Here is a 27,963-nt window from a genome sequence, read left to right on the forward strand (position 1 = left end):
ACAAAGAGTAGTCCCCGCTCGCCGCAACTAGAGGAAGCCCACACACAGCAACAAAGACCCAACTCAGCCAAAAATAAATAAATAAATAAATAAATAATTTTTTAAAAGCTTATAAAACTTATAGAGAAGGCCAGAGACCTCATAAAGTTCAATGTTTTCCTTATGAATTAATTTCTTATACATATTTTATTCATCTGGCACTGTGGTGTAAGGCGTGGGTCTAAAATGATTTTTCTCTAAATCAGTAACAGATATCCCAATGCAATTTCTAGTCAAGTTTCCTTTTCCATGGTGTCTTTTGAATTTTACAAGTGGCTCTTGGTAACACGTGTGGGTTGAAACAAAAGAGGATGAGTTTCAAATCTCATTAGGGGAAATAATATGAGATAAAAGAGAATTATCTAACACTTCACTGTGTGGGCTTCACCACTTTACTCTCAAAGGGTTTACAATCTTGTTGTCATAGGTCAAACTTTTGTTTATTCCACTTATGTGTCTGACTGTAACAATCTAGTGGACATATTGTGTTTTAAAGTGGGTGTTGAAATTTCACTTACACTACAATTCAGATGTGCAGTGTAAATGTAGTTTATGTCTTAAAAACCTAATATATTATTCTTCACAAACCCCAACGGCACTTATTTCCAAGCCCTAGGGTCTTCTCGAGGCTAGAGCCTGGATGATGAAAATGGGGTTGGTCTTAGAGAGAAGATGTCCTTATATTCTCTTGTGCTGTGTTCCCTGCAGGCCTTAAGGTCAGCATTGGCAGCTGGTGAACTTGTGATCTGTTTCTGGTTTTGTTTTTTTTTTTTTTTTTTTGCGTACACGGGCCTCTCTCTGTTGTGGCCTCTCCCATTGCGGAGCACAGGCTCCGGACGCGCAGGCTCAGCGGCCATGGATTACGGGCCCAGCCGCTCCGTGGCATGTGGGATCTTCCCGGACCAGGGCACGAACCCGTATCCCCTGCATCGACAGGCGGACTCTCAACCACTGCGCCACCAGGGAAGCCCTCTGGTTTTGTTTTTTGGCTCAGTGTTCTAGGAGAATATTGATCCTCTCCCTGTGACTGTTTCAATCTCATCTCTAGAAATCCCTCTGAGTCTCTGTCGCAACCGCCTCCTCACCCTCTGAGAACAGAGCTCACCCTTTATCCTCTGCTCTAGATCACTGTGCCCTGTAAGGTCCAGCCTCACGCAGGTTTCTGGGCTCCAACATACGATCCACACCACATGGGAACTGAGATTGACTCAGACATGCTAACCAGGTCCTCACTGCGGAGGACACTCTTGATGCTCCAGTGATGCCTTTTACAAACCAATTCACCCATGCCTCCAGATGTTGTGTGATGGTTGCTAATAGCTTACAAATGTCCCCTTCTTTGGAGAATGTCCCCCAGCTGAGCAGCAGCCACTTTTGCTTAGGAAGCTATGCTCACCCCCACCTTTGGGGTACAGCCCACAGCCAGTGACTAAATGCCACAGGTATGGAATTCTGGCCTCCATGCCTCAAGGGGAAACAGCTCTGTGGTGCAATTCATGTTACAGAACTCCCTATGGCTTCAGGCTGAAGCTAAGAACACATCCTTGCTTAGCACCTTCCCCTGCCCTATCCCACTTCCCTCATTCCCCTTCTCCTGAGAGCATTCCTCCAATAAAGAGCATGCACTGGAATCCCTGTCTCAAGCTCTGCTTCTAGTGAACATGACCTAAGACACTCACTATGTCTGACAATGCCTCTCTTTACTAGGCTGAGCCATCCCACGTTGGCAAAGGGTCTCTGCCCAGCAGACTCCTCTAAAACTTCCAAGCAGTAAATGAGGCAAAAGTTCCTTGGCCTCAGTTTTCCCCAAATTTGTCTGTCAGCACCACCCCCATCCTTTTCCCCAGGACTTGCCTACATGAGACTTCTTAATACGCCAAAATACCAGTTTTGTCAGTTTCGTGAGCTGCAAATACCTTCCCTCACCCTGTGATTTACCTTTTCACTCTTACAGTGTTCTTTAACAAACAGAAATTCTTAAATATCTAATTTATCAATATTTCCCCTTTCCTTATGAACAGGTATCTTTTGTATCTTGTTTATGCAATTCTTCCCTACCCCCCAACCTCATGAAGATATTTTATATTATCTTTTAGGAACTTTTTGATTTTTCATGTTTAGGTTTTCAATACACCTGGAATAGATGTGGGGATATGGTGTGAGACAGAGGTTTAATTTAATTACAGTTACCCATTGTCGCAGTACTATTTATTCTAAGGACTGACATTTCTCTTCTATAGTGCAACATATATCAAATATTGACCTTATATGTGGATATGTTTCTGGTTTATTCATTCTATTTCATGATCTATTTTTCTATCCCTGAAAAAGTAATATATTGTCTTGATTACTATAGATTTATAACAGTCTTCTTATCCAATGGATCAAGTTTTCTCCCTTACTCCTCTGCTTCAAAAGGGTAATGCCTATCCTTGGCCTTTTATATTTCCATATGAATTTTAAAATCAGTTTGTCAAGTTCCACCAAAAAACAGTAACTGGATTACATTAAATTTAGAAATGAATTTGGGGAGAATAGGCATCTTTTTTTCTCATATTTTCTACTGTATATCTCCCTGTTCTTATACTCCTTTAATGTCTGAGAATAAGGTTTTATCATTTTTTTCTGTAGAATCTTGCACATCCTTTATTAGATTTATTTCTTGGTATTTTATATTAATTTCATTTTCTCTTTCTTGCTGGTATGGAGAAACATTGGATTTTGGGGTATTGAGCTTTCATATCCAGGGGCTGTGCTAAAATTCTGTTATTAATTCCAATAGTTTATCTGCCAAATCATTTGGATTTTCTATTAATATAATCATATATGCAAATAATGACAGTTTTCTGTTTCTTTCTTTACAATTCTCATGCCTTTTTTCTTGCTTTGTGCCCTGGCCAGAACACTCTGAACAATGTTGAATTGCAGTGGTTATCAGGGCATTCTTGTCTTGTTCCTGATCTCCAAGGGAAAGTTTTCAACATTTTATCATTTAGTATGTTTGCAGTAAGTCTTTTAGAGATTAAGGATGTTCCCTTCTTCTCTGACTTTGCTAAGAGTTTCTACCATTAAAGGATATTTAATATTATCAAATAAATTTGTACAGCTATTGAAATTACCATATGATTCCGCCCTCCTTGTTCTATTAATGTGATGAATTAAACTGTTGGATTTTCTAATTTTAACCCGACTTTGCATTCCTGAGTCAATCTCTATTTGGTCTCTATCATGTTCTATGAACACTCTTACACATGTCTCTTGGTGCACTGTGCACACATTTATTTTGTCTACATATATAAGAGTGGAATTGCTGGGTCATAAAGTGTGGAAGCTGGTTTTAAGGAAAGAGTATGAAGTTAGGTGAGCCATACTCAAGTCATACTTGAGTCAAGGCTTCAGAAGAACCTCTAGGGGAAAACATTTAGCAGGCAATTAAAGATGTGGAACTGGAGTTTAGGTAGAAGCCTGAGATGTGGATTTGGGAGGCATCAACATAAAGTTTATATTAGAAGCCAATGGCATGGAATGCTCTGTGTGGGGGAGGATCACAGAAGAGAGAAAAGGACTCCAGATCAACATGTGGAAAACACCTGTAACTAGGAGGCATGAGGACAAAGAGTCAGTAGAGACAGGCATGACATCAGATGGGTGGGAGGAAAGCTGAGAGTGTATCAAGCTTTGAACACTATGGAGAAAAAGGATTTGGTGACTAGGAGGCCTTCACACTATTTTCTCCTTTGCCATAGTTGCTGCTATAGCTACTGCTATGCTTCTTTGTTCGTTTGCTTTTAATCTTAATAAAGTTCTTTGGTTACTTTTGGAGTCATGCCAATTGGCAGGACTGTTATCACCCTGGCAGCTGCTAAGAACATTCTTTACCATCCCACAGAAATACTCAGGACAGAGTACTTAATGAGCACTTACTAATTATAGGCCCATCAGTCAAAATTATGACCTCAAAAATAGCAGGCTTTCGAAAGTCAGCTGAAGGTGCATGTGTCACAGGACAAAGCTGTCACACAAATGGAGAGAAAGAAAAAAAGAGGTTCCCTTTAAAAACTATTAACTTTACAGAACTGGGTAGCTGAGGCTTCATAACTTGATATACTGAACTTTCCTTCATGCTACCTCTTTCAACTCCTGTCACTATTTAAGGCTCCTTTTCAAAGGCCACGAGAAAAATCATGAGGAAAGAGAAAGGGAAGAAGAGGGAGGGTCAGCCAAGTACTGTGGATAGAAATGCCAAAGAAAGTTTGGGAAGATTTCACTAATTTGCCCCATACCCTCTGTGAGCAGGGAGTAAAGCAACATATACACTATATGTCATTAGGTACACAGCAACAACCCTCAAATATGCAGTGAATGTTATTCCAGAAGACAAATATTTATCATGTTTTTACTCTATTCCGAGCTAAGGAAAGACAACCTTGCAAAAAACATCTCATCAGCAACATAAAAGGTCAAGAGGCAATGGAAAATGAGAGTAAGAAATGAATGATAAAGAAAGAAATAGAATCGATAACTTCCAAACCAGAAGAAAACAAAAATGAAAAAATAAACAGGAACAAGAAAGCAAAAATTAAACCCAAATATAGCAGTAATCTATGCTTTTAATCTTTAATAGATAAGTAAATCTATTTATATTTGGTGGGTGAAAAACAAAAACTAGATATGGGCTATTTATAGGAGGCACACCTAAAACACAATGACATACATAAGCTAAAATAAAATGAATGGGAAATATATATTAGACAAATAACAACAAAAATCTATCTAGCAAAATTAATATCTGGCAAAACAGAACTTAAAGCAGAAAGACAGTAAGAATAAAGCAGGACCTCACTAGATGATAAAAACAATCTACCAAGAAGCTATAACAATTTTGAACCTGTATGCATTGAATAATGTAGTTTCAAAATACATAAAGCAACATTTTTATAACCGATCCACCATCATAGAATATTTTCAGTTAACTTCTCTAGAAAAGTTATCAGTAAGGTGGGCAATATATATACATACATTAAAGACAGTGAAAATTTAATCCACACTAAAAACACAGCTTGATCTAATATTCATACACAGAATATTGCACTCAACAAATAGAGAATACACACTCATTTTGAGATCACATGTAACATTTACAAAAATTGACTACAAAGAGAATACTAACCTTGCGTTCATGGTGGTGAGAGATATGCTAACAGTGTTGGTTCTCTTCAGTTCAGAGACTGGAACAGTCTGAGCCTTCATGTGGCCACGTCAGGAGCAGCTGGCCCACGGTCCCAAAGTGATAACATGTCACATTCCAAGAAGGCTTTCTGATGAATCAGAAAACGTGAAATAAACTAAATCACATGAAACTCCACATTTGGGGATTCAGAAGCAAAACCACTTAAAACAATAAAAAGAGAAAAAAAATTGTGATAGTTTTATTTTCCAGTTTACTGTTTTTCCTTGGTTCATTTTGTTATCCAGTTGCAAACAATCAAATAATTTCAACTGCCATCTTCCATTTCTCTTGTACTTTCACAGCTAGTACTAATTCACTTCATCCTCACAATAAACCTGTGAGGTTGAAAAAGTATTATCATTCTCAGCTACTAAACTCAAGTAAATGAAACCAGCCTCTTGCCCATCACCAGAAAAAACAATTCTTTAATGACAGAAGTGCCAGACCTTGCTGAAAAATAATGCAATGTTATTCTGGATATCCAACAGTATCTTTGCAGCGGCCACCCATATCCCTAACCCACTAGCATAAAGCCCATTTTTGCCACCAGGGCAGCAGGCTGAAAGTGCTACGAAATTAAGGTTCTCCCAACAGTCCTCAACCCAGAGCTGACAGGATTTGTATATGAAATGCTTCAGCTTCCTCACCCTCAGGTGGGAGAACTCTGAGTCTCCTACACCACCTCCCAGAGATCCCCAGCAGGCTGAAGCTCTGGTAGCACCCTATATTAGCTCCTTTATGCCTGTCTCATTTCCTCACCCCACTCCAGTGTTTCCTTAACCTCCCAATTAAATGATTTGCATTTGAATCCTTGTCTTGGGATCTACTTCCACAGGAACTCAAACTAGGACAATCTTTCACACTAAAAAAAAATTGCACTATGTTTTCCACAATTTCTACCTATTGCTTAATGTCAGAGAAAAATGAGTCATTAACATTCGGTTTTGATCTTCTGAAATGTAGGGAATTCATGGGAAAATATAACCAATGAACACGGTATTTAGTGAGCACCCCAGCGTGCATAGCTGGGTACTAATGGCCTTATTTACAATACAACACTATCTACAGTACAGAGTAAGGGCTGTACTAGGCTACTGCAGAGGGGGAAAGCACTAACGAAGAATAGACTATTTAAGGTTGGCATTTAGTAAGGACATGGGGCCAGGGAGGGGTTAGCAATTCTTCATATTTTGGTTGTCACAAATGATTTGCCTGTGTATGCTCTAAAAAAGCTGCACAGGTCAACTCTCCAAAGGCACCTTGAGACTGCAGTCGGGTCTCCAGGTGGGAATTATAACACCAAACAGCACTGCCACTTTCAGAGAGGACTGGTCTTTCTCTGGAGACCTTCCATGAAAGCAGCGATCTTGTCTGGGCAAACCTGCCCACTCTCTGTATCCATGTTCTATTTTTTTTTTTTAACATTTTCACTGGAGTATAATTGCTTTACAATGTTGTGTTAGTTTCTGCTTTATAACAAAGTGAATCAGTTATACATATACATATATCGCCATATCCCTGCCCTCTTGCATCTCCCTCCCTCCCACCCTCCCCATCCCACCCTTCTAGCTGGTCACAAAGCACCGACCTGATCTCCCTGTGCTATGTGACTGCTTCCCACTAGCTATCTATTTTACATTTGGTAGTGTATATATGTCCATATATACACTACCACTCTCTCACTTTGTCCCAGCTTACCCTTCCCCCTCCCTGTGTCCTCAACTGCATTTTCTAGTAAGCCTGCGTCTTTACTCCCGTCTTGCCCCTAGGTTCTTCATGACCACTTTTTTTTTTTAGATTCCATATATATGTGTTAGCATATGGTTATTTGTTTTTCTGACTTACTTCACTCTGTATGACAGACTCTAGGTCCATCCACCTCACTACAAATAACTCAGTTTCATTCCTTTTTATGGCTGAGTAATATTCCACTGTATATATGTGCCACATCTTCTTTATCCATTCATCTGTTGATGGACACTCAGGTTGCTTCCATGTCCTGGCTATTGTAAATAGAGCTGCAATGAACATTTTAGTACATGACTCTTTGAATTATGGTTTTCTCAGGGTATATGCCCAGTAGTGGGATTGCTGGGTTGTATGGTAGTTCTATTTCTAGTTTTTTAAGGAACCTCCATACTGTTCTCCATAGTGGCTGTACCAATTCACATTCCCACCAGCAGTGCAAGAGTGTTCCCTTTTCTCCACACCCTCTCCAGCATTTATTGTTTCTAGATTTTTTGATGATGGCCATTCTGACTGGTGTGAGATGATATCGCATTGTAGTTCTGATTTGCATTTCTCTAATGATTAATGATGTTGAGCATTCTTTCAAGTGTTTGTTGGCAATCTGTATATCTTCTTTGGAGAAATGTCTATTTAGGTCTTCTGCCCATTTTTGGATTGGGCTGTTTGTTTTTTTCATATTGAGCTGCATGAGCTGCTACTAAATTTTGGAGATTAATCCTTTGTCAGTTGCTTCATTTGCAAATATATTCTCCCATTCTGAGAGTTGTCTTTTCATCTTGTTTATGGTTCCATTTGCTGTGCAAAAGCTTTTAAGTTTCATTAGGTCCCATTTGTTTATTTTTGTTTTTATTTCCATTTCTCTAGGAGGTGGGTCAAAAAGGATCTTGCTGTGATGTATGTCATAGAGTGTTCTGCCTATGTTTTCCTCTAAGAGTTTGATAGTGTCTGGCCTCACAGTTAGGTCTTTAATCCATTTTGAGTTTATTTTCGTGGATGGTGTTAGGGAGTGTTCTAATTTCATTCTTTTACATGTAGCTGTCCAGTTTTCCCAACTCCACTTGTTGAAGAGGCTGTCTTTTCTTCATTGTATATTCTTGCCTCCTTTATCAAAAATAAGGTGACCATATGTGCGTGGGTTTATCTCTGGCCTTTCTATCCTGTTCCATTAATCTATATTTCTATTTTTGTGCCAGTACCATACTGTCTTACTGTAGCTTTGTAGTATAGTCTGAAGTCCGGGAGCCTGATTCCTCCAGCTCCATTTTTCATTCTCAAGATTGCTTTTGCTATTCGGGGTACTTTGTGTTTCCACACAAATTGAGAAATTTTTTGTTCTAGTTCTCTGAAAAATGCCAGTTGTAGTTTGACAGGGATTGCACTGAATCTGTAGATTGCTTTGGGTAGTATAGTCATTTTCACAATGTTGATTCTTCCAATCCAAGAACCTGGTATATCTCTCCATCTATTTGTATCATCTTTAATTTCTTTCATCAGTGTCTTATAATTTTCTGCATACAGGTCTTTTGTCTCCTTAGGTAAGTTTATTCCTAGATATTTTACTCTTTTTGTTGCAGTAGTAAATGGGAGTGTTTTCTTAATTGCACTTTCAGATTTTTCATCATTAGCGTATAGGAATGCAAGAGATTTCTGTGCATTCACTTTGTATCCTGAAACTTTAGCAAATTCATTGATTAGTTCTAGTAGTTTTCTGGCAGCATCTTTAGAATTCTCTATGTATAGTATCATGTCATCTGCAAACAGTGACAGCTTTACTTCTTCTTTTCCGATTTGGATTCCTTTTATTTCCTTTTCTTCTCTGATTGCTGTGGCTAAAACTTCCAAAACTATGTTGAATAAGAGTGGTGAGAGTGGGCAACCTTGTCTTGTTCCTGATCTTAGTGGAAATGCTTTCAGTTTTTCACCATTGAGGACGATGTGGGTTTGTCATATATGGCCTTTAGTATGCTGAGGAAAGTTCCCTCTATGCCTACTTTCTGCAGGGTTTTTATCATAAATGGGTGTTGAATTTTGTCAAAAGTTTTCTCTGCATCTATTGAGATGATCATATGGTTATCCTCCTTCAATTTGTTAATATGGTGTAACACACTGATTGATTTGCATATATTGAAAAATCCTTGCATTCCTGGGATAAACCCCACTTGATCATGGTGTATGATCCTTTTAATGTGCTGTTGGATTCTGTTTGCTAGTATTTTGTTGAGGATTTTTGCATCTATGTTCATCAGTGATATTGGCCTGTAGTTTTCTTTGTTTGTGACATCTTTGTCTGGTTTTGGTATCAGGGTGATGGTGGTCTTGTAGAATGAGTTTGGGAGTGTTCCTCCCTCTGCTATATTTTGGAAGAGTTTGACAAGGATAGGTGTTAGCTCTTCTCTCAATGCTTGATAGAATAGCCTGTGAAGCCTTCTGGTCCTGGGCCTTTGTTTGTTGGAAGATTTTTAATCACAGTTTCAATTTCAGTGCTTGCGACTGGTCTGTTTATATTTTCTATTTCTTCCTGGCTCAGTCATGGAACATTGTGCATTTCTAAGAATTTGTCCATTTCTTCCAGGTTGTCCATTTTATTGGCATAGAGTTGCTTGTAGTAATCTCTCACGATCCTTTGTATTTCTGCAGTGTCAGTTGTTACTTCCCCTTTTTAGTACCTAATTCTACTGACTTGAGTCTTCTCCCTTTTTTTCTTGATGAGTCTGGCTAATGGTTTATCAATTTTGTTTATCTTCTCAAAGAACCAGCTTTTAGTTTTATTGATCTTTGCTATCGTTTCCTTCATTTCTTTTTCATTTATTGCTGATCTGATCTTTATGATTTCTTTCCTTCTGCTAACTTGGGGGTTTTTCGTTCTTCTTTCTCCAATTGCTTTAGGTGTAAGGTTAGGTTGTTTATTTGAGATGTTTCTTCTTTCTTGAGGTAGTATTGTATTGCTATCAACTTTCCTCTTCAAACTGCTTTTGCTGCATCCCATAGATTTTGGGTCATCATGTTTTCATTGTCATTTGTTTCTAGGCATTTTTTGACTTCCTCTTTGATTTCTTCAGTGATCTCTTGGTTATTAAGTAGTGTACTGTTTAGCTTCCATGTGCTTGTATTTTTTAGAGATATTTTCCTGTAATTGATATATAGTCTCATAGCACTGTGGTCAGAAAAGATACCTGATACGATTTCAATTTTCTTAAATTTACCAAGGTTTGGCTTGTGACCCAAGATATGATCTACCCTGGAGAATGTTCCATGAGCACTTGAGAAGAAAGTGTATTCTGTTGTTTTTGGATGGAATGCCCTATAAATATCAATTAAATCCATCTTGTTTAATGTATCATTTAAAGCTTGTGTTTCCTTATTTATTTTCATTTTGGATGATCTGTCCATCGGTGAAAGTGGGGTGTTAAAGTCCCCTACTATGATTGTGTTACTGTTGATTTCCCCTTTTATGGCTGTTAGTATTTGCCTTATGTATTGAGGTGCTCCTATGTTTGGTACATAAATATTTACAATTGTTATATCTTCTTCTTGGATTGATCCCTTGATCATTATGTAGTGTCCTTTTTTGTCTCTTGTAATAGTCTTTGTTTTAAAGTCTATTTTGTCTGATATGAGAATTGCTACTCCAGCTTTCTTTTCATTTCCATTTGCATGGAATATCTTTTTCCATCCCCTCACTTTCAGTCTGTATGTGTCCCTGGTCTGAAATGGGTCTCCTGTACACAGCATATGTACGGGTCTTGTTTTTGTATCCATTCAGCCAGTCTATGTCCTTTGGTTGGAGCATTTAATCCATTTACATTTAAGGTAATTATCGATATGTATGTTCCTGTGACCATTTTCTTAATTGTTTTGGGATTGTTATTGTAGGTCTTTTCCTTCTCTTATGTTTCCTGCCTAGAGAAGTTCCTTTAGCATTTGTTGTAAAGCTGGTTTGGTGGTGCTGAATTCTCTTAGCTTTTGCTTGTCTGTAAAGGTTTTAATTTCTCCATTGATTCTGAATGAGATCCTTGCTGGATAGAGTAATCTTGGTTGTAGGTTTTTCCCTTTCATCACTTTAAATATGTCCTGCCACTCCCTTCTGGCTTGCAGAGTTTCTGCTAAAAGATCAGCTGTTAACCTTATGGGGATTCCCTTGTATCTTATTTGTTGTTTTTCCCTTGCTGCTTTTAATATTTTGTCTTTGTATTTAATTTTTGATAGTTTGATTAATATGTGTCTTGGCATGTTTCTCTTTGGATTTATCCTGTATGGGACTCTCTGTGCTTCCTGGATGTGATTAACTATTTCCTTTCCCATATTAGGGAAGCTGTCAACTATAATCTCTTCAAATATTTTCTCAGTCCCTTCCTTTTTCTCTTCTTCTTCTGGGACCCCTATAATTTGAATGTTGGTGCATTTAATATTGTCCCAGAAGTCTCTGAGACTGTCCTCAATTCTTTTCATTCTTTATTCTTTATTCTGCTCTGCAGTAGTTATTTCCACTATTTTACCTTCCGGGTCACTTATCCGTTCTTCTGCCTCAGTTATTCTGCTATTGATCCCTTCTAGAGAATTTTAAATTTCATTTATTGTGTTGTTCATCACTGTTTGTTTGCTCTTTAGTTTTTCTAGTTCCTTGTTAAACGTTTCTTGTATTTTCTCCATTCTATTTCCAAGATTTTGGATCATCTTTACTATCATTATTCTGAATTCTTTTTCAGGTAGACTACCTATTTCCTCTTCATTTGTTAGGTCTGGTGGGTTTTTACCTTGCTCCTTCATCTGCTGTGTGTTTCTTTGTCTTCTCATTTTGCTTAAGTTACTGTGTTTGGGGTCTCCTTTTAACAGGCTGCAGATTCGTAGTTCCCATTGTTTTTGGTGTCTGCCCCCAGTGGCTAAGGTTGGTTCAGTGGGTTGTGTAGACTTCCTGGTGGAGGGGACTAGTGCCTGTGTTTTGGTGGATGAGGCTGGATCTTGTCTTTCTGGTGGGCAGGCCCACATCTGGTGGTGTGTTTTGCGGTGTCTGTGACCTTACTATGATTTTAGGCAGCCTCTCTGCTAGTGGGTGAGGTTGTGCTCCTGTCTTGCTAGTGTTTTGGCATAACGTGTCCAGCACTGTTGCTTGCTGGTTGTTGAGTAGAGCTGGGTCTTGGCATTGAGATGGAGATCTCTGGGAGATTTTCGCCATTTGATATTACGTGGAGCTGGGAGGTCTCTGGTGGACCAAAGTTCTGAACTTGGTTTTCCCACCTCAGAGGCACAGCCCTGACGCCTGGCTGGAGCACCAAGAGTCTGTCATCCAGACGGCTCAGAATAAAAGGGAGAAAAGAAAGAGAGAAAGAGCGAAAGAGAGAGAGAGAGAGAGAGAGAGAGAGGGAGGGAGGGAGGGAGGAAGGAAGGAGATAAAATAAAATAAAAGGTATTAAGATAAAAACAAAAAATAATTATTAAAAAAATTTTAAGTAATTAAAAAAAAAGAAGGAAAGAGGAGAAAACCAAGACAAAAAACAAATCCACCAATTATAACAAGCGCTGAAAACTATACTAAAAAGAACGGACAGACAGAATTCTAGGACAAATGGTAAAAGCAAAGTTATACAGACAAAATCACCCACAGAAGCATACACATACACACTCACAAAAAGCGAAAAAGGGGAAAATATATATATACATATCGTTGCTCCCAAAGTCCCCCTCCTCAATTTGGGATGATTTGTTGTCTATTCAGGTATTCCACAGATGCAGGTACATCAAGTTGACTATGGAGATTTAATCTGCTGCTTCTGAGGCTGCTGGGAGAGATTTCCCTTTCTCTCCTTTGTTTGCACAGCTCCCGGGGCTCAGCTTTGGATGTGGCCCCGCCTCTGTGTGTAGGTAGCCTGAGGGCGTCTGTTCTTCGCTCAGACAGGACGGGGTTAAAGTAGCAGCTGATTCGGGGGCTCTGGCTCACTCAGGCCAGGGGGAGGGAGGGGTACAGAGTGCGAGGCGCACCTGAGGTGGTAGAGGCCGGCGTGACGTTGCACCAGCCTGAGGCACGCTGTCCATTCTTCCAGGGAAGTTGTCCCTGGATCACGGGGCCCTGGCAGTGGCAGGTTGCACAGGCTCCCAGGAGGGGAGGTGTGGAGAGTGACCTGTGCTCACACACAGGCTTCTTGGTGGCTGCAGTAGCAGCCTTAGCGTCTCATGCCCGTCTCTGGGATCCGTGCTGATAGCCGCGGCTCGTGCCCATCTCTGGAGCTCCTTTAAGGGCCGCTCTTAATCCCCTCTCCTCGCACACCAGGAAACAAAGAGGCAAGAAAAAGTCTCTTGCCTCTTCGGCAGTTCCAGACCTTTTCCTGGACTCCCTCCCAGCTAGCCATGGTGCATTAGCCCCCTTTAGGCTATGTTCACGCAGCCAACCCCAGTCCTTTCCCTGGGACCTGACCTCTGATGCCCGAGCCTCAGCTCCCAGCCCCCACCTGCCCCGGCGGGTGAGCAGACAAGCCTCTCGGGCTGGTGAGTGCAGGTCGGCACCGATCCTCTGTGCAGGAATCTCTCCGCTCTGCCCTCCGCACCCCTGTTGCTGCGCTCTCCTCCATGACTCCGAAGCTTCCCCTCCACCACCCGCAATCTCCGCCCGCGAAGGGGTTTCCTAGTGTGTGGAAACGTTTCCTCCTTCACAGCTCCTTCCCACTGGTGCAGGTCCCGTCTGTATTCTTTTGTCTGTTTTTTCTGTTTTCTTTTGCCCTACCCAGGTACGTGGGGAGTTTCTTGCCTTTTGGGAGGTCTGAGGTCTTCTGCCAGCGTTCAGTAGGTGTTCTGTAGGAGTTGTTCCACATGTAGATGTATTTCTGATGTACTTGTGGGGAGGACGGTGATCTCCACGTCCTACTCTTCCGCCATCTTGGAGCTCCTCGTGTATCCATGTTTTAAAAGCCGAAATCCAGGACTTCTCTGGTGGCACAGTGGTTAAGAATCTGCCTGCCAATGCAGGAGACACAGGTTCAAGCCCTGGTCCAGGACAATCCCACATGCTGCAGAGCAACTAAGCCGGTGCACCACAACTACTGAGCCTGCACTCTAGAGCCCGCGAGCCACAACTACTGAGCCCGTGTGCCACAACTACTGAAGCCCACACACCTACAGCCCGTGCTCCGCAACAAGAGCAGCCACTGCAATTAGAAGCCCGTGCACCACAACGAAGATCAGCCCCCGCTCGCCGCAACTAGAGAAAGCCCACACGCAGCAATGAAGACCCAACGCAGCCAAAAAAAATTTTTTTAATTAAAAAAAAAAAGAATGTGACTCCAATAAACAAATTGACATGCCAGAAAGAAAAGCAGTGTGGTGGATGCTGTGGTGAGCCACCCAGCCCTGGCCTTCAGGACAGACACGCTCGTCCCCCAGCTGCTGCGTTTGAGGCTGACAGCTCTCTGCTGAGGCCCCATCTGGGAACTGCCCTCAGCCAAAGAGAGCCACCTCACCCAAAGTCACACCCCCAACAGCGGGTAGCTCACATTCAATGACCAGTGGGTGAGGAGGCATAAAGCCTTGACCCCCTTGCCTCAGGGAAGACAACAGGCAAGGGCCATCCCAGCTGCAGAGCTCCCATGATTTGAGCTGAAGCCTTAGTAGTGACTGACTCCTCCCCCTGCTGAATCCTGCTGCCTTCATTCCCCCACAAGAGCACTCCAGCATTAACTTCTGCAGGTAAACATCTGTCTCAGCATCTCAGACAGTTGAAGATGCAACAAATACCCATGTAGCCTACACCTGGATCCAACAAGTACTCTCCTTTTGCTATATTTTAACTCTTTCTCTCCACATATACATATTATAACATATATATGTGTCATATATACACACACACATACTTCCCCAAATTTTTACTTCGAAAATTGTCAAGCCTACAGAAGGACTAACAGCACCAACATTCACATACTCCCACTGAGATTCAATAATTATTAGCATTTTAGCACACTTTCTTTTCCCTATCTTTTCTTTTTCCTATACCATTTGAAAGTAGGTTTGAAGACATCAACTCGTCTCCTAAATACTTCTGTAGGCATCGCTCAAAAATAAATGCAATCTACACCACCACAATGCTATCATCACACCTGAGAAAATTAACAATAACTGCATTAATGACAGGTTTAAATTTTTTCAATTTTGTTTTCAATGATACTCTAATCAAACATTTGTGAAACCCTTGGGGTTTCTTAGAATGAAGTTTGAAAACCACTTTTCTAGAGTAATAACCTAGAAAGCACAGGCCCATCTGAGAAAAAACGGATCAGTCTTTAATATAAGAGTAACTAACAAAGCTTGACTCCCACTGCCCCCCACCAACAGACCCAAATAGTATTCTATAGCCTTGTGTATCACATCCATCACACATTAGAATACCTACCTGCATACGCAGATACATGCTAAGGTCTATGAATTGGTTAATATCCTTTAGTAATTGACAAGCTGGGAAGTGTGCCTATGTGAACACTTCTGTTCTCAAGCCCACAGTTTGTAAATTTGGTAACAGCTTTTCTTATTAGTATTTTTAGGCAGATCAAAAGGGTGTTAAAACAATAATTACTCTAGGAGCCCAGTAAGTAAGTATAAGTACAGGATACTGCATTGTCAGGCACCACAAAAACACATCAATGTGTTATATCTTCCTTAAATAGACATCATTCATCACTTAAGTAAACCAATTAATTTGAAAACAAAAGTGCTAATAGAGAAAAGTGATATCCACTAAAATGTACATTTTATTTCAGGAACATCACTTTTAAGAAAGTGACTTACTTGGAAATTCACTTAAATGGTGCCATTAAAAACTTGAAGTATCAACATCCTTGAGAAATGATTATGTTAGCAATGCAAATGTACAAGTGCCTCCTCAAGCTGGGCTTGAACAGTCCTGTCCAAGTCAGATATCTGTTAGGCAGGGCCTTTATCTGGCCATTTAGGGATAAGGATGATATACTGGACCATGAGCATGCATATATATGTTCCTCTCTCTCTCTCTCTCTCTCTCTGGCGCACGTGCACGTGCTTTCTCACACACGTGTACGGGCACGTGCACACACATCACTCTTCCTGTGTTTGAGATGGGAAAAGAAAAGAAACCTACCGTTGCCTACATCTCGAACGCTGGCATTTCCTTTAAACAGACATCTAAAATAGCTTTTGTTTAAAACAACATGGATTTCAAGGATTAAAAAGCAAGTATTTCAAGGGTCATGTGACAGGTGGAATGTAAGAACAAGGAAGTTCATTCCACTAAACACAACCCACTGTGGTCCAGCCCCTGCTTCCCAAGCCTGATCTGGATGCCAAAGACCATCCCTGATGGTATCACTTGTGACTCAGATTGAAGGGAGGCTAGTGCTCTCCTTGTAGCCAGAGGGAAAGTCATTCCCCCTCCCATGGACTGTCCCTCAAATCTCTAAATTACAAGTCAAGGGAAAAACCAGTCACCCTGCACTTGTCAATGCAGTGAACTAAGCAGAGCAGAGCTAAAGTTACTACAGCCAGTAGATTCCACATCTTTTTGAACTGTGACCTGAATAAGAAACCACATTTTACATGGCAACCCAGTTCCTAAATACAGTATAGATTCCCAACTAAGACAAACATTTTCCAAAATAAGACCGCCCTCTGATATTTTCTATTTCATTTTTTTAAAATGCTAGTCCCAACTCATTAAACTGACGTCACCACCACTGATGGGAAATGACCTGCAGTGTGAAAGACACAATGCTAGAGGGCCAAACCCCAAACTGTATTTTTGTACTAGAGTGGATTCACAGAAGATCTTTGGCGCTGGCTTTACTTAGAGCTGACTAAAATCCCTCTATTTGCCAATGGAACCTTTTCTGAAAATATGTCCAGCTGAGATCTCAGGGCCAGCCTGGTCCCAACTGCATAACGGTCCCTTTCAGCACTTTTCTTTTAGATCACGTATTCCATTCTCTGTGAATATTACTTGAATTAAAATTAGCCTTTTTAAATTATGCGTACATTTACATTGTAAACGATCCAAACAATAAAGCCTCTCCACACCTACTCTTATCCACTGCCCAGAAAAGCCACAGTAAACATCCAGACAAGTATCTTTAGTCTTTTGTGATGCATTCACGTATTACCCATAACCACACATAAATGGTTTTTAATAATGCAAATAGAATTACATTACATTTACTGTTCTGTGACTTGCTGTCTGAACTTAAGAGATATGTCTTTGTGAGTCAGGACAAATTTTAAATCAGTTTATGTAGACTGCATTCTTTTTTTCAATAGTACTTCGTTGAGGAATGATTTATATACAATAAATGCACGTAAGTACAGCTTGAGGACTGTATATCCTCGTGTGACCACCATCCAGATCAATATGTAGAATTTCCACCTCCTCAGAAGGATTCGCTCATACCCCTTCAAGTCAATACCACTGCCCACAGAAGTAACCACTACTCAGACTTCCAACACCAAGCATTAGTTTTCCTATGAAACTTCACATTCACGGACTCATATAGTAACTATTCTTCTGTGTCTGGATTCTTTCATGCCACATAATACCTTTGAGATTCATCCATGTTTTTGCACATGTCGGTAGTTTTGCGTTTTTTTTGTTTTTGTTGCTGAGTGGTATTCCCACTACAATTGGGGTTGTTTTCAGTTTGGGGCTCTTGTGAATGAAGCTACTATGAACATTCTTTTAGAAACTTTTCTGTGGACATGTGCACTCGTTTCTCTTGAGAATATACTTATAATTGTTGGGTCATAGGTAGTGTATGTTTAACTTTATTAGAGACTACCAAGCATTTTTCCACAGAGACTAAACCATTTTATACTCCTACCAACAGTGTATGGAGTTCCAATTGTTCCAATCCTCGCCGGCACTTTGCATTGTCAGCCCTTTGCATTGTTAGCCATTCTGGTGGATGCATGCTGGTATCGCCTCACAATTTTAATTTGCATTTCCCTGATGACCAGTGATATTGAGCACTTTTTCACGTGCTTATTGGCCATTCCTGTATCTTCTTTTATGAAGTGCCCATTCAAGAATTTTGCCCATTTTAAAATTGGGTTGCTCATCGTTTTGTTATCAATTTATAGAATTTTTAACATATAATGGATACCAGTCCTCTATCAGACACATGTATTGTGAATATTTTCAGTCTAGGGCTTGCTTTTCACATTAGTATCTGCCACATTCTTTTTAATGGATGCACATTTTTCCCACTGTAGTAGCAGTTTCTTAATTTATGTTACCATTATCTATTAATGGATATTTACACTCATCGGGAAAATTTTGTGCTTCAGTGGAAAACTGTACATTGTTTAGAGAACACTGCTCTTGGTTATCTGATTCTGATTTTCCATTCTATAAATTGTATATAACTGATAGCAATGCAAAATAATTCTTATCTATAGACGTGCAAATAAATTGTCTGGTGAAGATTCAATTGACTTTCCTCCCCAGTTATGGGAAAAGCCAATTTTTTCTTCATTTGCACTTTAATTTCAATATTTCTAATCTGTAAATGTGTCTGTTCTTTGGATTGTCCTTTAAAATGGTTGTGACATCTAACGAGTTCCCTCATTAGTAATGAGTTAATAAAATCTCTAACGTGTTCCTTTTATATCTGTACATGAGGCATATTTTACCTTTTTAAAAATTATTCTTTAACACATTGTTTCTAATTTTTTATCTTGTTACAGAGGATGCTGCAACCCTTACTGCACATTTATCTCTGCATAGAAGTCTCAAGACTAAGAAGTCCTCATGCTCTCTCACACTCCAAATCAAACCAACTTTGAGGAATGGATTTAACAAGTTCAGCTACATGAAGGCACAGAAAACGAATAGACAGAACTTGTACCGTAACAAGGGGAAAGGTCAAATTAGGCTCAAACCAAAGAAATCAAACTAATGGTAGAATTTCAAGCATAGTAAGACAAGGTGAACGAGGAATGCCTTTGTTTATTGGGCACCTACTAATCCCAGACTACTATGTTAGGCACTGATGACACAACCTTTGCCATCAAGAAGTTCAGGAATTAGTGGTTTACAGGACTGTTAAAAGAGGTAGGAAAGACAAGGTCAAAGACAGTGCCACCAAAGATCAAGGAAACAGACACTGGAGACCTCAGCTTGAAGCACCAAGGTGGAAAATTCTCACAAGATTACTGGGAAGCTGATGAAGAATCTCTGAAAATCCCCAACCCTACACTGACGCGTCTGCAGCGGTGAAGTTTGTGATTCTCATGAGTTCTTCAGGAAGCTTCTGTAAATCTCAGTCTGCCCATATGTCCCAGCTGTGGAGAAAAACGGCTTCTTTTCTTCTACCTTCAAACTTCAGGCCAGTTCCTCTCATCAACAAACTCTAAACCAGAACTATACTGAGACAGGGGTTCTGGGAAATGTGGTTCTCAGCTTCTCTTCTGCAAAGCAGAGATTCTAGAAGGGGGAGGTGGTGATGCTGAGTTGAGACCTGGCACACAGCTGGGGCTCACTACGTGGTGACCATCACCCCTACCATCCATGAAGTGGCAGGGACACTGAGCAAGTGTTCAACTTCCCAGCATTTGAAAGTACAGCTGACCCTTGAACAACCCAAGTCTGAGCTGTGCGGGTCCACTTATGCGTGGATTTTTCCCAGTAGTAAATACTACAGTACTACACAATCCACGGTTGGTTGAATCCGCAGATACGATACCTCAGATTTGGAGGAACTGCATGTACAGAGGAACCAGGTATACGGAGAGAGCCAACTATAAATTATACATGGGTTTTTAACTTTGCAGAGGGTCAGAGCCCCTAACCCCCAGTTGTTCAAGGGTCAACTGTACCATTTTTCTTGTAGGATTTCTGTCCATTGATTGTCCAGTCTCCCCTTTCCCCTACTTCATTGTGCAGGGGCCAAACAAGGACTCTGCAGTCACAATCCTAGAAGGCAACTGCTGAATAATTCAGTAGTATTGAAAAATACATGAAAGGATTTACAGGTTTGTACTAACAATCCTAGCATAAAAGTGAGACTTGAGGTCTAGCCCTGGCTTTGGCACTAGCAGCTCTATGATTTGGGGAAAACCACTGAACCTTCTTATAGCTGTTTCACTGAAAAATTCAAAAGGCTGTGATACTGAGAAGAGCACATCATGTCTGGGGTGTTCTTCCCAAGAATGCAAAACCTCAGTCCAATCATGAGAACACATCAGACAAACTCAAATTGAGGGACATTCTACAAAATGACTGACCAGTACTCCTCAAAAGTGTCATGGTCAGGAAGAACAGAAAGACTGAGAACTGCCACAGATGGGAGGAGACTAAGGAGACACGAGAATTAAAAAAAATTTTAAAAAAGTCAATCTTGGATTGACTCCTGGAAGCAAAAAAGAATTTTAACGGAAAACCTGGTGAAATACAAATAAAGTCTGGAGTTAATAGCATTGTACCAATGTTAATTTGTGAGTTTTGATAACTGTATCACATTTACGTAAGCTGTTAACATTAGGGGAAGCTGGGTGAAGGATGTATGGAAACTCTCTGTACTATTTTTGCAACTCTTCTGTAAATCCAAAATTATCCCAAAATAAAATGTTAAAAATTAAAACCGTGCTATTTAAATGGTATCAAAATTGAATTCATCATTTTGTATTGGGCCCTAAGAATTATGTAGCTGGTCCTGCATGGAAGTGTTACCAAAGCTGTTGCCCCAGAAACAAGTAAACTTGCAGAAAAGCATATCCTCTAGCTGTGTTCACAGGACAAGAACAAGAGAGTCCATCCGCAAGAAAACTGGTGAAACTTATTCAGCTTCAAAAGTGGGACAAAGGTTGCCCTGCAGCTCATTAGCATCTCATTGTAATCTTAAGATCTCTGCCTGTCCTCACCATGATGGTTTGACCTGCTTCAGACCCAAATGCCAAAGGACCATACAAGGGCAGAAAAGAGGTGGCACCCCAGTTCCAGGAAGAACCCCACCTATTCCCAGAAAAATCAATGTATATGACTCCCTCTCATTAACCTTGCCCTTAAAATCTTGTCTTAACCATCACCCAGGTGAGAAGTTGATTGGCGACCTAAGTTCCCGCTTCTCCATCCTCAGGCCACTCAATTATGTTTGCCCTCAAGCATAATTGCCCTCAGCTTCGATCTCAGCTTGGGTTTAGTTTTTGGCTGTCAGAACCTGAACAGAAAAAGAACCTTCTCCCTGAGGCAGGGGGGCCTTGGCCGGGCTAGGGCCCAAGTGGGGGTCCAGACGACCTAATTCGGTAACAGAAATATATGGAAAACTGGGTAAAACCCGTTTCCCGTGATGCAAAATAATGAAGCGGCAACAAAACAATTCCCATGAGCTCCAGGGGAACCTGGAAGGAGCAGAGATAAGAGCTGCTCCATCTGACGGGTCTTGTGGACAGAAATGAGGATGGTTCTGAGCCAACGACTAAGGAGCAGATGGGACAAATAACTATCTCAGCTGATGGCTAAGAAAAATGACCAGAAACTGATTCTGAAACCCTCCCCCCAGCCCTGGCACTGTGTAAGACCCCCTACAACATAGGAGCAATTCTGATGAAAACCCCTGCCAGCTGGTATTCTCCCAAACCTATCTCCGTTCACGTACTCGGTTCTCTCCTTGTAGTTCTGGGAAACTCACAAGCCTTGTGTGACTAAGGCTAAGTTTCCACTCCAGCACGTGGAGGCTGAAATCGGAGACTAAGGGTGACGTCACCAAGTTGGCGTCACACGTCACTCCGACTTCGCTCACCCTCTCAGGAACAACCAACGACCATTGGTTAACCGGACACCACTGAGAGCAGGCTAGAACGCGGGGGTGAAGGGTGAGGCGGAAGCACCCTCTGCACAGCAGAGACCAAGACAGACGGCATAGAAAGGTCAGAGAAGCGGCTACACACACCACACTGCCCCTCCCCCAGGCCAGCGCAGCCCCACACGGTCGTCTCCCCTGAGCCTCCGGGTCCTCCAGTGCGAAAAGGGCGGGCTTGGGGGGAGAAGCCAGCTCGCCCAGCACTGTGGGTCACTGTGTGGGAGCCCCTACTCCAGTCTCGCCCCACAGGGCTTGCCCGGTGGGAACCTGCCTGTGACCGAGAAGGGGCCGAGCGACTGGCAACAACCAGCACTTGGACCTGGGCTGAGTTCGTACCTGTAGCGCCCGAGCAGTAGTCCCAAGCAGCCGCCCTGCTCAGCTGCCGCACTCTGACCGAGGAACTCGGTGGGACCCTTAAACGAGGATTTCTGCTGGCCCTAGAGCCTGACTTGCCCACCCAGGCAAGGAGCTGAGGAGAGCGTCTCCCGACCCCGTCTCACCAGAAGAGCGGACACCTGGAAGCTGCGCAGCCAACAGCGCGGGAGCTGAGAGGTGGGTGGGCGGGGCTGACAGCCTCCCGAGAAAAGCCGGAATCGCGTGGACGGTTCACGTGCTACCGCCCAAGTGGGGGGAATTAATTCAGAGCCGAGGCTGAGAGTAGTTGCCGGCCCACCCTGCTTGGAAAGCTTGGCGTTACCCAACCCGGTCCTGCTAAGGCAAGTGAGCTAAAACAGAGCCCTGCCCACTGTGACTCCCGAGGGTGGGGCGGGGCGGGGCGATTGGCCCAAAGGGGCTGGAAAGATTACCTGAAAGCTGTGTAACCAAAATAGAAATTAAGTTGTTATAGAAAAATAATGTTTCTTGCCCACCTGTGTTGGTGTCCTGAGATTTAAACCTGTCATCCGTCAATCTTTCAGATTAATTTTGCTAATTATTTGAGATTACCAATTATTCCATCTCAAAGTGGATGAGCAGATTTTTTTTATCATGGTGAAAAAATTCATTGCACATTTAACGTATTAAAATAAGTTAGGGTGAAGGAAGGAGTGACAAGTGCTTTTTAGTCCTACACAAGAGTGAATGTGGTTACACTGCTACTGTTGCAGAATGCTGCAAAGATAATACTTTACTCGATGTGGATATGGGCTATAAAGAAAGGCGAAAACCAGAGCTGAACATCGAAGCCTTGATGACCAAAATTAAAATACTGGCATATATTTAAATAAATATTAAAGTATAAAATAATATGCTTTAGTAACACTTATGTTTTACCCACGAAGGACAAAACACTTCCGAAGTTTTCAACATCCTTTCAATTATATCCACAATTATCATTACTGGGTTAAACTACTTCTGTTTTGCTTATCAAGCAAGAAACCAAACATTCTCACTGTGCCACATTTATGAAACTGGCTGGAAAATGTTATCATTAAATTAAAAACACTATAGATGACATTAGTAAAAGTTCTATAAAATTACTACATTAAAAAAACAAGCGTCTGTATTAAGAATATTTTAAATGTTTATTCATTGTATTTATTTGGAAAACAAAATATATTAACGATACATTTATCAAAAACAAGTCTTATGAGCAGACATTTAAAGTCTTTAACGTTGGACTGATACAATAACAAAACTGACCTGTGAAATGTTGTAGATAGAAAAGGTCTAATTTAGTTTAAATAAGATCTGAAACACCTTTATGAAACTTATTTTGCTCAGTGTGATTTTAAAGAAGTTATGTGTATATTACTATGACTCAAACTGTGGGGACGGTTTTAAACACTTAAAAAAAAAATAAAGTGCATTCTAAACTGTGCTATGCAGTATAGTAGCCACTATTCACATGTGACTTTAAATTTTAATTAGCTAAAATGAGCTATAATTTAAAATCTAATTCCTCCATCTAATTAGCCACATCTCAAGTGCTCAAAAGCCACACGTGGCTAGCTATTACCATATTGGACAATGTAAAATTATAGAATATTACCAACATAATGGAAAGTTCTATTGGACAGGGCTGGTCAAATAACATATAAGCAACCACCATAATAAAGTTAATCATATAAATCTTGAAAAACTTCTGTAAATATGAAGTTTTTGTTTTTGTAATTTTGCTTCTAATCCAGGGAATCTTTCAGATACCATAAAATACAAATCAAATTTGAAATCTGCATATACAATTTGAAATTTAATCTTGCCTAGGATATAAATTTACTTTTCTATATTAACTCTATTACTACTAGTTTGTAAAATATTTTGTGAAACTGAATGGTGAAGCCAAAGACTAATTTAGATGAATTAATCTGAAGTTAAAAGTCTGGAAGACTTTTTGGCTTCAGTTATCTACTTCTTAAGACCACTGTAGGCATAGCCTAAACATATAAAGATATGCATAGAAATAGAATAGTTTTATTAAACTAAAGGCAACTAATAGCAAATTATTTATTTGAAGAACAGAGTCTTAAAATTATATCTTTATAAAACTATATTATACTTCACTAAAATACTCAAAGTTGAATTTAATTTTCAAAAGATATATCATATGAAAATATGTATCTATTCTACCAACTGATCACATAAAACCATCTTAAACTATCTCACAAGTCAGAAAAATAACAAGACTTCACACAAACTATCCTGTTTGACCTACTTATTACTTTCTGTTGAATTTCTTCTTTGCCTTATTAAAAAACAGAATTTAATTAATGTCTATTATCTAAGACAAAGCCATGGGTCACAAGCAAATGGACATAACTAAAGATTGAACTCTTACAAGGAGAAAATTTGCTCTTCGAACAAGGAACACTATAAAACAGATGTAACTGAGGACTGTTCAACAGGTTGAAAGATGGCATTGTAACTGACAAAATGTTTCTTAAACACAAATGATCAAAAAATGAAATTATATAATATTTCCTATGGCTGAAACATTCAAGAACTTTAAAATAAAGTGCTTAAGTTAAAAATAAAATCCTAGTAAACAACAAGGATTTACTGTACAGCACAGGGAATATCTTGTGATAACCTATAATGGAAAAGAATCTGAAAAAGAATACATATGTATGTATAACTGAATCATTTTGCCGTACACTAGAATCTAACACAACACTGTAAATCAACTACACTTCAATAAAAAAAAAAATTCCTAGGAAGGGAGTAAGCAGGAAGCCTTCATGGAGGAAGTGCCATTCAGTGTGAGGATTCAGATGTGACAGTAGGCAGGGGAGGCAGGAGTGGCCAGGCTGGGGAGCCAGTGGATTGCACCCTGAGTATTAAAAAAAAAAATTATATTTATGAGCAAAATGGAATGACTTTTTAATTCTACGGTAATCCCACCAATATCCTTTAAGATCATTTTTTTCTAATTGAATTCCTGATAAAATTTTTTTTCATTTAAACTTTGTAAAATTTAAACTTGTATGCATTTCAACTAGAATTAATCATAAAACACAGTAAACATATTAAAACCTTTATGCAGACATTTCAGAAACCAAAAAAAAAGTTAGCGTCTAAATCTTGTCAGATTCTTTATATTCATAGTGATATATTCTTTTAATTTTTTTCTTTATACAGCAGGTTATTAGTCATCAATTTTATACATATCAGTGTATACATGTCAATCCCAATTGCCCAATTCATCGCACCCCCACCCCCACCCCACCCACTGCTGCTTTCCTGGCTTGGTGTCCTTATGTTTGTTCTCTACATCTGTGTCTCAATTTCTCACCTGCAAACAGGTTCATCTGTACCATTTTTCTAGGTTCCATATATATGCGTTAATATATGATATTTGTTTTTCTCTTTCTGACTTACTTCACTCTGTATGACAGTCTCTAGATCCAACCACGTCTCAACAAATGACCCAATCTTGTTCCTTTTTATGGCTGAGTAATATTCCATTGTATATATGCACCACATCTTCTTTATCCGTTTGTCTATCGATGGGCATTTAGCTTGCTTCCATGACCTGGCTATTGTAAATTGTGCTGCAACGAACACTGGGGGGCATGTGTCTTTTTTTTTTTAACATCTTTATTGGAGTATAATTGCTTTACAGTGGTGTGTTGGTTTCTGCTTTATAAGTGAATCAGTTATACATATACATATGTTCCCATATCTCTTCCCTCTTGCATCTCCCTCCCTCCCACCCTCCCTATCCCACCCCTCCAGGCGGTCACAAAGCACCGAGCTGATCTCCCTGTGCTATGCGGCTGCTTCCCACTAGCTATCTACCTTACGTTTGGTAGTGTATATATGTCCATGCCTCTCTCTCGCTTTGTCACAGCTCACCCTTCCCCCTTCCCATATACTCAAGCCCGTTCTCTAGTAGGTCTGTGTCTTTATTCCTGTCTTACCCCAAGGTTCTTCATGACATTTTTTTCCTTAAATTCCATACATATGTGTTAGCATACGGTATTTGTCTTTCTCTTCCTGACTTACTTCACTCTGTATGACAGATTCTAGGTCTATCCACCTCATTACAAATAGCTCAATTTCGTTTCTTTTTATGGCTGAGTAATATTCCATTGTATATATGTGCCACATCTTCTTTATCCATTCATCCGATGATGGACACTTAGGTTGTTTCCATCTCCGGGCTATTATAAATAGAGCTGCAATGAACATTTTGGTACATGACTCTTTGTGAATTATGGTTTTCTGAGGGTATATGCCCAGTAGTGGGATTGCTGGGTCACATGGTAGTTCTATTTGTAGTTTTTTAAGGAACTTCCATACTGTTCTCCATAGTGGCTGTACCAATTCACATTCCCACCAGCAGTGCAAGAGTGTTCCCTTTTCTCCACACCCTCTCCAGCATTTATTGTTTCTAGATTTTTTGATGATGGATATATTCTTAAATTTAAATTACTTCAATGGAACCAGAAAGTCTGCTAATATGATTTTCTATGTTGACTCTTAGCAAACTTCGGTGATAAAATATTATCAGGAGTTAATTAAAAGAATTCTGTTCTTATCAGAAGTAGATCAAAAGAACATAGGTCTCATCTCTGGAAAGCTTATGTTAAACAATATTATGTCAATCCTATGAATCCCCTACTGATGGATGTATAAGAAAGCCAGGTGGCATGGACATATATACAGTACCAAATGTAAAACTGAGAGCTAGTGGGAAGCAGCCGCATAGCACAGGGAGATCAGCTGGGTGCTTTGTGACCACCTAGAGGGGTGGGATAGGGAGGGTGGGAGGGAGGGAGACGCAAGAGGGAAGAGATATGGGGATATATGTATACGTATAGCTGATTCACTTTTTTATAAAGCAGAAACTAAATTGCAAAGCAAGTATACTACAATAAAGATGTTAATAAAAAAAAAAAAAGAAAGCCAGCACGCATGTTTTGGTTATATGTAAACCATACCACCCTTCTGAATCAGTGTAGCTTAACCTAAGCTCTGTACTGCAGATTCACTTGACATATTGAGTGTCTATTACCTGCAAGTTCCTATGCTTGGAATTATGATTTGCCTATCCAACTGTGGCTCTCTACATCACTACCTGTATCTGTATCACTGACACTCAGATTTCATCTGTCATTAACAGCTAAATGTACTATTCTTATTCTACATTAAAACAGCAATAAAAATGATCTTTAGGAGTTTACAACCATTCCTTTTTTCAGAGGTTCTTACTGCAATATTGCCCATCACTTTATTCATGAGATGAAACGTTACACGTCTTCATAATGCAATTGTGCCTCCCTTGTGGGCAAACAAAGAACATAGGTTATTTCTTTAGGTGTGAATGCTGAACTACAATGCCACTACATCAGGCTAATTTTTGAATTAATAACTTGAGAAACTTAAAGGATGGTACAATAGTGAAAAAAAAAAGTTGGATGACTGACATTCAAGTACTTCAGTCAGCTAAGCCAGTATCTCTTGGCTCTGACTCTGTCGAAGGAGTCGTTTCTGGAAGCGGCTGTGATTTGGATGTGGACTTCTTGTGGTCATATCTAAGACTACAAATACAACTATTGATAGCTGTCACACAGAATTTCCAGTCATATCCAGTTTCTGATAGATCACAAGTCGGGTAGATGTCTTGGAGAAACTCTGGTGGTAAAGTCCAAAAATATAACAATTAGAAATCACTTCTCAGAGAAATGAATTTATTCAACCTTAGTA

The 27,963-nt window shown here is 40.2% G+C and overlaps 1 long non-coding RNA gene across 1 annotated transcript in view; it reads right to left on the reverse strand.

Moving 5' to 3' along the window:
* Nucleotides 1-5,338, reverse strand: part of LOC125963054 (uncharacterized) — a 107,654-nt gene extending 102,316 nt beyond the window's left edge. The window contains exon 1 of the long non-coding RNA XR_007474819.1: nucleotides 5,210-5,338. This is a non-coding gene — a long non-coding RNA (uncharacterized LOC125963054). The remainder of the gene's footprint in view (nucleotides 1-5,209) is intronic.
* Nucleotides 5,339-27,963: the final 22,625 nt, after the last annotated feature.

This window comes from Orcinus orca, chromosome X, assembly GCF_937001465.1.
Source record: "Orcinus orca chromosome X, mOrcOrc1.1, whole genome shotgun sequence".
Taxonomy (NCBI): domain Eukaryota; kingdom Metazoa; phylum Chordata; class Mammalia; order Artiodactyla; family Delphinidae; genus Orcinus; species Orcinus orca.